Source organism: Ambystoma mexicanum, chromosome 1q (genome assembly GCF_040938575.1).
Source record: "Ambystoma mexicanum isolate Mex_15411 chromosome 1q, UKY_AmexF1_1, whole genome shotgun sequence".
Lineage (NCBI taxonomy): Eukaryota > Metazoa > Chordata > Amphibia > Caudata > Ambystomatidae > Ambystoma > Ambystoma mexicanum.
In genome coordinates, this window is record NC_090922.1 from 1253604307 (window position 1) to 1253616287 (window position 11981).

Genomic DNA, 11981 nt, shown 5'->3' on the forward strand with positions numbered 1-11981 from the left:
CCGGGAAATATCCAGAGTTCCCTATAGGCCAGTCCACCCCTGCTGGCACCTACCATCTCGTGGTGAAATATGAATGTCAAAGTGCAAACGACTGCAGAGCCCTAAATCTGCAACAGACTTTGTGGAAACGTGCGCTCCAAGTATTATTACAATGACAAGCCACAGATTCAATCTGCAAGAAGCGGAAATTGCACTCACTCCCCCACTGGCATCATCACGACCTCCTAACAGACCTTACAGCCACTTTACTTATAATACTGACAAAACTTCATATGAGCCACATGGGATCCTGTGATCGGCCGCTCTGAAATAAAAAAAAGAAACATGTCAGGATCCTGGCCGGAAAAGACCAGAATTTGAGACCTCACCACATAGACCCAGATGCCATGTATGGCTGGTTGGTCTTCCGGGGCAGCATCACTGAGCAAGGATCTTGAAAAGCTTGAAAAAAGGATAACTGTCCACTGCGCCTCAGGGCTGTTGTCATGTCAACATCCACACAGTGGTCCTAAGAAAAGCCTGGTCCTCATCCCACCTGCTCTCCAGTCGTGCCAGTCTATCCCGATCCCAGAGCAGTCTGGCCCTAACACCAAACTAAAGAGCAAGGAATCCATATATTTCCGACATTTCTCTAATGTCCCATAGGCATGGGGGGCGGTGGACCGTTACACGGTAAAGCAACTTAAGGGTTAAATAAAGGAATACTTAAATGTACCCAATACACACGTGGTTTTTAGGTAACAAATTTCATCCCGTTTTTTTAAGAAATACTCTGGTTTTTACCTCAACATCCTTATTGATTAATTATGTTACAATTGTACAGTGAACATTGCATTCACAACATCTCTTATGGGAATACTCTTTAGGCTCGGTCAGCCCTACACAACATAAGGTACACCGTAACTTTTCCTTAAAGGTTTCCCAGGTGGGGGCTCCTCGCACAGTATTGCATTTTTATCCTAAAGAGAGTATACTGCCTATGTTCTAATTATTACCTGCATTTCTACAGTAATATTTTATGAGGTTAATACTTGCCTAATGATCTAAATGCTTTTTATGAACTGTTAGCAGTTGATGAATTACAATTGAATTTAAAGGTAACACTGGTACCATATAGAACTGTACATATATATTAAATTAGGTTACCTGTTTAGATTTCTAGTACAAAGTGAGTCTTATTTATTTATGTATATCTAACTGCCTTTTGTCCTTTAATAAAGGCATTGTGTTATCACCTAACATATGTGTGTGGACAGTTTATTGTGGGGAGCGTGGGGATTTACTGTACCTTAGAATCAGCCTCTATCACCTTGAGTCTCAGCCTGGCTGCTCGCCCAGCATTACCAATTGAAAGCCTTGGCTGGAGTGCTTTGTGCCTCTGTGCCTCTACCCTAACTCTATAGTGGGCAGAAGTACAGATTTCCCTACCAGTCTTTACAGTAGGTATGTCTTTATTATTATTATTATTATTATTATTGTTATTCTTATCATTATTAATCATTATTAGGGTATTTATCGCAAACCTAGGTTCGGGAAGCAACTGAGTGCTTTACAATCATAGATGGGGAGGAGGTTCCAGAGTCTTGGGGCATAAACAGAATAGGCATGTCTTGTGTTTTCTTCTTTCCTGCGCTGGCAGAGTTCAAGTCTGCACATGTCATTACTTCTGGTAGATCGTAGGCGTTCGGAGATGCTGAGTTTTTCAGTGATGTAGCTTGGGGGCTTCAGGGTAACAGCCTTGTAGATGATGCAGCAGGATTTAAAAATGATACTGGCCTGCAGCGGAAGCCTGTGCAGATAGATGAATTTGCAGAGCCCTTTGATGAGTCGTGCTGCAGCATACAGGATACATTTCAGGGGAGCCAGCCCAGTTGCTGCAAGACCTTCCAAAAGGGCATTGTCACCATCCAGGTGGGTGAGGACCCAGTCTTGGACAGCAGTTCTTTTTTAGATTAAGGGTTTGATTTTTCACAGGACAGAAAGTTGAAACCAAGCCATTTGTGCCTTCTTTGCTATGTGCTGTTTGAAGGATATGTGTCTGTCAATATCTTTAAGATCTACTAGACAGTTCAAAAAACATATTGTATCACGTAGGTAAGTCTTTATCTGTAGATTGTAAGAGGTGATCAATATAGTTTGCCAAAAGCTCAAAGATACTATCTGTTCCAGCAACAATCAGTCTCAATGGAGGTTGTGTGCCGTTCTTGTTTTTCTTTGGTACAGCATAGAAGACTGGTACTATAGAATACTTACTCATGAGAAACTCTGTTTTTCGGTGTGATCCATTTGTTTTCCTCTGCTTTGTCTAGGATGTTTTTTATGATCATACTCATCTCAAGTGTTGGGTCCCAGTCTAGTTTCGTATGTGATGACTCATCAAGTAGGAGTGTCAGACAGTTTTCATTATAGAAGCTGGTGTCAATCACAACGATGGCCTCACCTTTGTCAGCAGGTTTAATTGTTAATGATTCATCCCTTGCAAAATGTTAATAATCATAAATTGGTTATTCTTCATATTAGAGGAGGTACTTCTATTATAGTGAATATGTTTTAAGTGATTCAGGATTTTAGACTCAAACATATTGAGAGCTGTACTGTTAATGACTGGATTATAGGTGCTGTTTGGATGCATTTCTAAATAATCAAATGTAGAGTTTTCTCCGTTCATTGGCTGTGAGTCAAAATACATTTGTGGTCTCATTTTCTGGGGTAGTTTATAGAGGCTGATTCTTTGATTAAAGAAATTGGTGTTATGAGTAGGTACACAGAGCAAACCACTTTTAAGTAGTGTCAGCTGTTGTGTACTGAGCATTTTCCTAGAGATGTTAACTACTATATTTTCCCCGTTTATCTCTTTGTGTTTGACCTGAGATTTCTTTTTGCCTCATCCTGTCTTTTTCCTCGGTTTAAAAAAGAAAAAGACGAAGAAGTCCTTGGATCAGTTAAGGGAATATTTGATGGCTGCAGTAAATCGCTAGAAGATACTCTCTCCAGCGGTACTGATGTATCGGTAACCCTACTAGGTCAATTTTCAATGTTCCCTGAACTGCTGTCACTGCTCCAATCTGTACTGTCCCATTGTTTCTTCTGTCTGGTATGATCTAAACTTGTTGTTTGAAATGTTCCTGCTAGTTGTAAAGAATGCCATGGTGTTTCGACTAAATTTGACTAAATTTGCTGACCCTTCTCTGGTCAATGTCCTTTTAGTATGGGTCTAATTTGTGATTAATATCCTCCAATGTTGTTTGAACCTCAGTCTCAGATTTAAGAGTGACCAGCTGAGTGTTTAGATCAAATATTTCTTTGTCTATTGAGGAAGGAGATTTTGATAATTCCTCTATAGTCAAAAGTATGAGGTTGAGGGAGCACTTATTCACAATTTGTTCCCATTTGTGTGCAAAATCTAATCCATTTTTGCAAAGTGTAGGGTGCAAATAGTTAATCTCTTGTAAAACAAAATTAGAAATGAAGAGGGAAAAGAAAGGGAAACATGGCCACTAGCCCTATAACAAAGACCTTCCTCTCTACACTTTAAATAAAAACAGAATTCACTGATCTATATGTGAGCTGCCTTCCTTGTAATTCAGTGTCAAAACCTGGTCTGAATATCAGCACTTCGCTCAGAGATCCAACTATATTTCTAATCTAAAGAATCTCCCATAGAGGTCACAATATACACCAACTTTGTCCACTTGGTTGCACTCATGTCCTCCCATAGAGGTCCAAACACGGCTAATACTAGTCTACCCCCTAATCTGACTTGTCACCTAAGGAATGTTCAAAAATCTATTTTCCAAATTCAGTCCTAATATTTAGATGCCTATGTTACTGGGAAGGTGCTCAAATGAAAGAGGGGAGCAAGAGGTTCCAACGGGTATCTGGACCGGTGCCTGCTCATGCTTCCCATTTTATTTTTCAATATTGATTAAACAATGAGCTAAAACACAGGAAACGTGTAAATAAATAAATATACACAAATTCTGCTAAACAAATAATTACAACTTGAACTGGGAAATGCCTTACGTGACTCTGTGTTTACCATTTATTAAAAACACAGTAGTTTGTTTCAGTAAAACAGCCATCACTCACACCACTGTGTCGGTAGTCATGTGTATGTTGGCTTCAAATATAAGAAATGTATACTACAATGTTTGCCTTTATATGATATGAGGAGGAGTTGCACATCATCTACATGTTTCTTTAAATGTCATCTTGCATAAGTGTTGCCATGACTCCCTGTTTGTAGTCCTCCAGAGGATACTGGTGATGAATGGAGAGGAAATCTCACCTTACTGTTATGCCCAGCCCAACATGGCCTCCTTTGTTCATTCTGGCAGAGCAGCCAGTCAGTCTGACGAGGGCAAAAAATTCCACACTTTGGCCCTTTCATATGCTCATGGGGGCTGGTCAATTTGTGGAGGGAATTATTTTCCCATGGGGGGCAGAGCACCTTTGAAGTGCCTGCCTTGGCCAAACCTGTTCTGCTGGTTTCAAAATATTTTTTTTCTTTATTTCTTTCAACAGAAACCAAGTCTTTTTGGGAATACATATAATATAAATTTCAGAGCCAACCCCAGGCCCACATATATAATACTGTTTCTGTGCGAGTAATGGTATTATTTCACATTTAGTTTTCAAAATGTCATTTTTACTGCAAAAGCAGATTTACACGTGTTCTTTTTCTCTCCTGTTCATTTCACAAAATGCGTTTTTTCCCTGCACACAGCTTCCTTGGCATTAACTTTCTGAAGTGCTTTTTATAGGTCTGGTCAGTTTCTGGACACAGAGATATGCTTGAAATTGGTTTCATGGTAATTGACACAGTCAAGAGACAGCATCATTTCTTTGAGTGTTAGTTTATTTCAAAAAGCAAATCCAAGCCGTGCAGACTTGAAACAGAATTATTTTGCTTTCCATAGACTTTACTGATGAAACAATGCCGTTCTGAGAGGGATGGCCTTATTTGATGGTGTTCAAAATGAAATACATGCCAGGGCTGTGTTTTAATAGAACAAAACTGTGTAATGTTTGAGATGAAAGTAGCACCAGTGCAATTCCATTTTTAATGCAGGTCATTTTCCTGTGCAGCCTCTAATGTTTAAATGACAGAACAGCAATGCACAGCCATTCTGAATTTGATTTGTTTTCTCTGGGTTCCCATAAATGAAAAGAAACTGCAGCTATTCTTGGGGTGGCTGTGTTCAACTCTCACCCCATTTGTGCTCAGCAGACCACAGTACAGCCATTTTTGGGTGACTGCTCAAATGCGGTTTTCTGTTGTAGGAGGGTTCTGCCTTAGGCCTTAAATGTACCCCACAGATCCCCCCACCTGCTCTGCCGCGACTTCTTGTTGAGGGAGAGTAGGGCAGAGTGGGGTTCATTTGATGGAGTTCTCTTTCATCAGATAGCGGCACACCAGGATTTCCTTCTGTCTTTTGGTTGGAGGATATGGAGCGGTACCCTCTTTCCTTCCTTCCCTTTCCAGGTCCTCGGGGAGGTCCTAACCAGGCTAGGAGGTAATGGAGTTAATTATCTAATAGGAGATAGATAAGAACACATTTTAGGATATTTTACTGACACAGTTGCTGGAGGAATTACAACAGTGGGACAATAATCACAACTTACACTTTCTAGGACATAAACATTTCTCATCTATACCATCACACCAAGTAGATTACTTAACCAGACAAGGACAACAATTTTTAAAACACATTTTTCCATTTTTACAGTAACAATAAAAGGAAATATTCCCTGTTATATAAATATGCCTACGAACCTACATCTTTCCTTCTGCTTTTTCTTTTTCTTTCTCTTTCTTCTCGTTCTTCCAATGGTTCCTCTGTTTGATTTTCCTTTGGCTCATCAATCAGCTGCAAAGTGTGTCTGGGGTGACAACTTTTTAAACTAATTGATGTGGCCCCATTTTTATTCTGACAGCTCTCCTTTTGGGATGCAGATTCTGTAGGCGACAGGTGATATTTTGTCTATAATTTCAAAGGGACCGCGCCAGTAGAGAAGACATTTTCTCTCCTTAGTCTGGTTCCTCTGGTATTCTTTTTTAGTTGTTTTTAAGTCGTAGTGGGTTTTCATCCCCTCTGCCGATTTCTCCAGATTCCGCTTAGCGTACACAAAAGCATGCTGAAGGTGTTTTCTTAGATTTTGAACATATTCATGTGTTGTGGAGGCTTTTATCAGTGTCTGATCTTGTGTTCTATAGAGCAGATGCTGAGGTAGCACCATTTTTCATCCAATCATTAGCTCAAATGGAGACATTTTGGTCGCAGAAGATGGTGTAGATCTGATGGCCATCAGGACAAGTGGTAATCGGATGTCCCAACTTGGCCCAGAATCTGCCACAAACTTCTTGAGAATGGTCACAATGGTTTTATTGTACTTCTCAACTCCCTCTATAGAGGATCGGCGGTATGCAATATGGAGTTTCCTTTTTAGCCCAAGTATCTCCCAAATCTTTGTCATCACTTTGCTGGTGAAGTGACTTCCTCGGTCTGACTCAATCCTTTGGGGAAAGCCAAAACGCGAGAAGATGTGGTTGATCATTAGGGAAGCTGCTTTTTCTGCCTTGCAATTTGGGGCCAGGAGACATTCCACCCATTTGGTAAACAAGCATGTTACTGTTAACATATACTTGTTCCCCCTAGAGGAGCGAATCACGGACCGGATGAAATCTACTTGTAAATTTGACCAAGGCAATGACATCCCCCTCTTCTGGGGGGGAGCTTGGTGTGTGAGTGAACTTGGCTGAAATTGTGCATACACAAGACACCCCTTCAAATATCGGTCGAGGTCCTGCCCCATGTGTGGCCAGTATGCAACCTCCCGCAAGATTTGTAGAGTAGTATGAAACCCCTGATGACCGGCTGTGGCCGTGTCATGGGTGTAACTTAGCATCAGGCTTTTTTAATGCCCACACCATTGCCAGGAGTGCCTTCTCACAATCGTTGAATTTTTCCTCCACAGAGGATAAAGTCTTGCTTGCATAGGAGATGACTTTATTGACCTTGTCCTACATTTCATATAATAATGCTGTTAAGCATGTATTTGAGAACCCAGTCTCCAAGAGGAACTCCTTGTTTTTGACAGGGTAAACTAGACAAGGCGCTTGTGAGAGGCTTCTTTTGAGTTGTTTCACTGCCTTGGCTTGTTCTGGACCCCACTCCCACTTGACCCCCCCTTCAACAGATGGACCAGGGTCTTGTGACCTCTGCGTAATCCTCAATGAACTTCCTACTGTAATTAGTCAGTCCAAGAAGGCTTCTTAGCTCACGCAGAGTTGTGGGGTCTTTCAGTTTTAGTAGTGCTTCCACTTTCTTCGCCTAGGGACAGAGACCATCAGGGGTTATTTCATGTCCCAAGAAGTTGACATTGGTCCTACACCACTGTGCCTTCTGGAAGGACAGTTTTGCTCCGGCAACCCTCGACTGGGTCAGAACATAGCGGATTTTCGCTATGTGTTCCTCCACAGTTGAGCTTTTATTCAGGACATCATCCACATAGGCCAGGTTACCCCTTTCACCCAAATCGGGCATGGCCTTGTGTAGGAAGATGTTGAATTCATTGCCAGAGTTTATGTATCCGAAGGGAGTCCGGGTCCATGTGTACTGCTGCCCCTGAAGGTAAAGGCCAGCTTGTACTGGTCCTCCCTACTGACGGGTACTGTCCAGTATCCATTGGTCAGGTTAATGGCGGCGTACACCTTTGACCCCTGAATCTGGGCCAGTCCCTGTTCAATGTAGGGAAGAGGCCATCGGGACATGTGGACCCATTGGTTCAGCTCCCTAAGGTCTGCGCAAAGTCTCCATTGGCCATTTGGTTTTAAATGTCCCAGTACCAGATTATTGAAGGTACTGTGGACTGGACGAATTATCCCACGGGACTCTAGGTTTTTTATAATTTCTGTAAGGGACTCCATAGACGCGAGAGGCAAGCGATATTGCTTCACGAATACAGGAGTCATTCCAGGGTCTGTGGGAATTGAGGTATGTATCTCGGTGCGACCGCAGTCGTACGAGTCCACAGCAAAGATATCTTGAAAATCTAAAAACACCTGTTTCAACTTTTGCTTTTGTTCCTCAGTCTCAAAGGCATCAGCGAGGCTGACCCGTTCTTCAACCATCTGTCTGAAGCCTGGAAAGACCTCCATTTCGCAATCTCAGCGGCCTCCTCCAGCTGTGTGGAGAGATCTCTGGTGAAGGTGTTGACCTGGACATAGGGTTTCAGGTAGGAGAGGCAGTCATTGTGGACCTGGAATATCACCTCATCCTTCCTGATGCCACAGGTCACCTCTCCCCCCCCCGTAGGGTAGGAAGAGTACACCAGGAAATGCCCCCAGAAGATCCTTTCTGGCTGTGTGTCATTGTCACAGTCATAGCAGTCATTGGGGATTGGTCCTATAATTTCATTTCCTAAGTCCATGGAAAAATGCTGGTCATTAACCGCCATTCCAATAATGGTGCCTGCGCCCAGAGTGATACTCCTAGGGTCGCAATTATCCACCAATATTGGAATGGTGGTATGTTATATGTTAACTGATGGTGTTGGGTTTAACCCCACCCCCTGCTGTTGGAGATGGGCATTGAAGTGTACATAAGTGTCTGGATTTTGAAGTTTATGTCCTCTCTTAATTTTTAAGTCAAGTGGGAATTGTCGGGTCCGTCCTGGGATGGTGACCTCCTCTCCAATTTGAACTTCGACCGCATACGGCAGCAATTGGGCTGACAGAAATGCCTTTTCAGAATCATCAAAGCCCATGGGATTGCCCCACAGTCGGAACCAGGCCTTGTAATTGATGAGATCCAAATTAATTGCAAGCCGATCGAGAATGTCATTGCCTAAATGAAATGCAGCAGGGACTTCTCGTACGACCCAACAATTATGCTCTATACTTTTATCACCTATGGGAATTTTGAGCATACACCTGCTAGGCAGGAATTGTTTGGAATTTGGAGTTTCCATGCCCATTTCCCACTTATCAATCAATTTAAATGTGGGAATGGTCGGATCTTTTGGGAGTTTCCTGAACAAGGCTTCGCTGATTAAGCTTTTTCCATTATACAGGCACACTCTGGCGATAACAGGCTCCCTCCCCTCATTTAACTGAATAGGGAGGTACAGCTGTTCACTCTTCTTCTGAATCTCAGCCAAACTTTCAGCTGGTTTTTCATCACTTTTGACTACAGGACTTAGATTTTCAGATTGAAGATCGGTATATAATTTCAAGGTATTTCATTCCAGTGTGGAATGCCGCTTGAAACTGGAAGTAAGGTTGATTTTCAGGAATGGAGAGGAGTTCCCATCACCAGTTTGTTGTCCTACAGCAATTACTGTAATGTCAGGTATTTGATTGTTTTGGAAGTGGAACTCAATTTGGTCGGATTTTTGTTCAACCATGTGGCATGTGCCATTTCGACTGGCATAGCTGATGCTTTGTTTTCATTTTATTGGCCAGTTAACCTGAGTCCAGAGTACCTTGTTCACGCAGTCTATCAGGGGATATAATCTCTGAAGGAGGTCATTTCCTAATAGACAGAGGGTTCCCTCTGGAGTCGCGACTATGACCGGGTGCTTCACCTTGTGTCGCCCAATTTTAACTTCCAGATCTGCAGTCACCTTGACAGGAATTTCATTCCCGTCGAAGTTCTGGAGTTGTCCAGGAAGAGGGGTGAGAGGGATCTGGTGTCTCTCCCCTCTTCCTGAATTTAGCTGCTCAAAAGCCCTTTGGACAGAGGAGTGGCTTGGGATCCAGTGCCCACCAGTGCTAAAAATGCATGTTGCCCTTGCTCCCGGACATGGGCATAGAACCTCCCTTCTTTCTCCTCCAAGGGGCAAAGGAAATGGGCATTTCGGGCAAGCTGGGCCGTCGGTTTCTTTATTTTGGACTCCAACACTATGGAGTTTTGGACAGTATTTTGTGTCGGAGTTCGGGAATCTGTAACAAAAATTTGGCATCCTGAAATAGATGGGATTTTGGAATCCCCTTTTTCCCTTAGCCTTTTGCTGTCCCCCCTTACCTGGAGACAGTCACTAGAACCAGTTTGTGGGGAGGATCCCTCATTTGCTGTTACATTCACAGGATGACATTTCTGGGGTTCAGGGATGGGTGATTCTGAATCAGTCCCCACACCTACCCACTCTGGGTTGTGATCTCTTGGGACCCACTTTTCTCTGGGAGGAATTCCCCCATCCTTAAAGGAGAAGACTTTTTTCCAGAATCCTCCAAGGATTCTTCCCCTTCAAACTGGAAAACACTGACTTCCTCCACAAAATGGGCCTCTTTGGTCTCCTTGTTTCTCCTACCCACCCTCTGTTCCCTGGGTTGCAGATTTTCGGGGGCAAGAGATTTTAGTCCCGGTTCCGGGGTGTCTACGGCCTTTTTAATGGGTGAGGAGGGAAGCTTCCTCTAGGGCTTTGCATCCCCTTCCTCCCGTGCCTCCTCCTCTGGAACCGGTGGGTTATCAGGGTTCTCTTCCCTGTCATTGTTCCGGGGTGCCAGACCCTTGGTAGGAGTTATTCTGAGCCGCCATGTTCATCTGTGGGTTCTGTTGAGCCCTCAACATGCGACCCAGATCTTGAGTAAGGTTCTGGACCTGGCGCTCCAGTTGGGACACCCGCTCCGGCTGGTATGGGGGTCTTGGATCAACTCTGGGCTCCTCTCGGGAAGGTTAACTATCCCTTCTCCCAGAGTAACCTGGGTACTGGGGGTTCCCCTGGAATCCCTCCACCCTTGGCCTCCCCTCTCCCGGATTTGGTGATCTGGACTCCTGAAAGTGGGGAGAGTAAGGGGGGGTTGCCCTGCATGCTGGGGTTTTGAGGGTACCTAGGGAAAAAACTTAACCCAGAATTTGGAAGATTACTGCCCTCCTGAGGGAGGTTCCCTGGGGCCGTACTCACCTGATTGGATCCAACCCCGTGGGCCGGGGGAGTCCACACGTACCCCAGGATGGGTCTGTTGCTCTTATACCTGGGACTGATGTTATTGGCAGAGTTAGGGGGCACAGGGTACCCTACCTGACTACCACCTGCTTGTGATTGATCAGAGGGTCTTCTTTGCCTCTGATTTGGTTGGTTTTGGGAAGGTGTATTTTTAGGCCCCCCATTTCTAGGTCCAAAATGGGGGCACCCTTCACCTCTGCCACCTTTGCAGCAGCGGGGATGTTGGTCGGTTTGGGGTTTTTTGTTGGATTTTTATTTTCTACAGACTTTTGGACCTCGTAGATCCGGGTAGTTTGCTATAATACCCAGTCCAGAGGCCTGTCATCATGAAAATCCCTTACCAATTGTGTCATGATATATTTTGGGAGTGCATGAAAATAGGTATTTATAAATGTCTTACTATTCGTGGGCACCCGCCTAGTAGTTTGCGCAAATGCCCCTTTTAGCTCCTGAACAAATTCTCTTGGGGCCTGATCCTCTCCACACTGCAGATTGTAGGCCTCCTTGCAACCTCCCGGGGGTTTCTGTGTGTCGAGAAGTGCTTCAAGATGGCCGCCTTGTCGGTGGACCACTTTGAATGGTTCTGGTCTTCCAGCCCAGCAAAGAAGCTGGAGTACTCTGGACAGAACGTCCATTTTGCAAATTCTATACAATTCTGATGATTTTTAATGTCAAAAGATGTCATCATCTATTCATATAGCTCCACATGCTCCCAGACAGAATATTTGGCATTCTTGTGGTATAAAGTCGTGACATTTCTAATAGCTTTAATCTGTTTAATGGGGTCTTTCACTAGAGCTCTCTTTTGCTTGTTAGCCTTCTTTTGCCGCTGCACCTGAGTCCATTCGCCCTCAGACTCAGAGCTGCTGCTATTTGAGGTCCCCTCGTTATCCTCCAGGCGCTCCCTAGTTCTTTGAGTTTGTGAGTTTCTCCCCGAATGATGCGGCCTAGTCTCATCTCCCCTGTTGTGCCTTGGGCTCTCTGGGTCACTCCCCTTGGACTCCCTCTTTCGCAGAGCAGAGTAGTCTTCT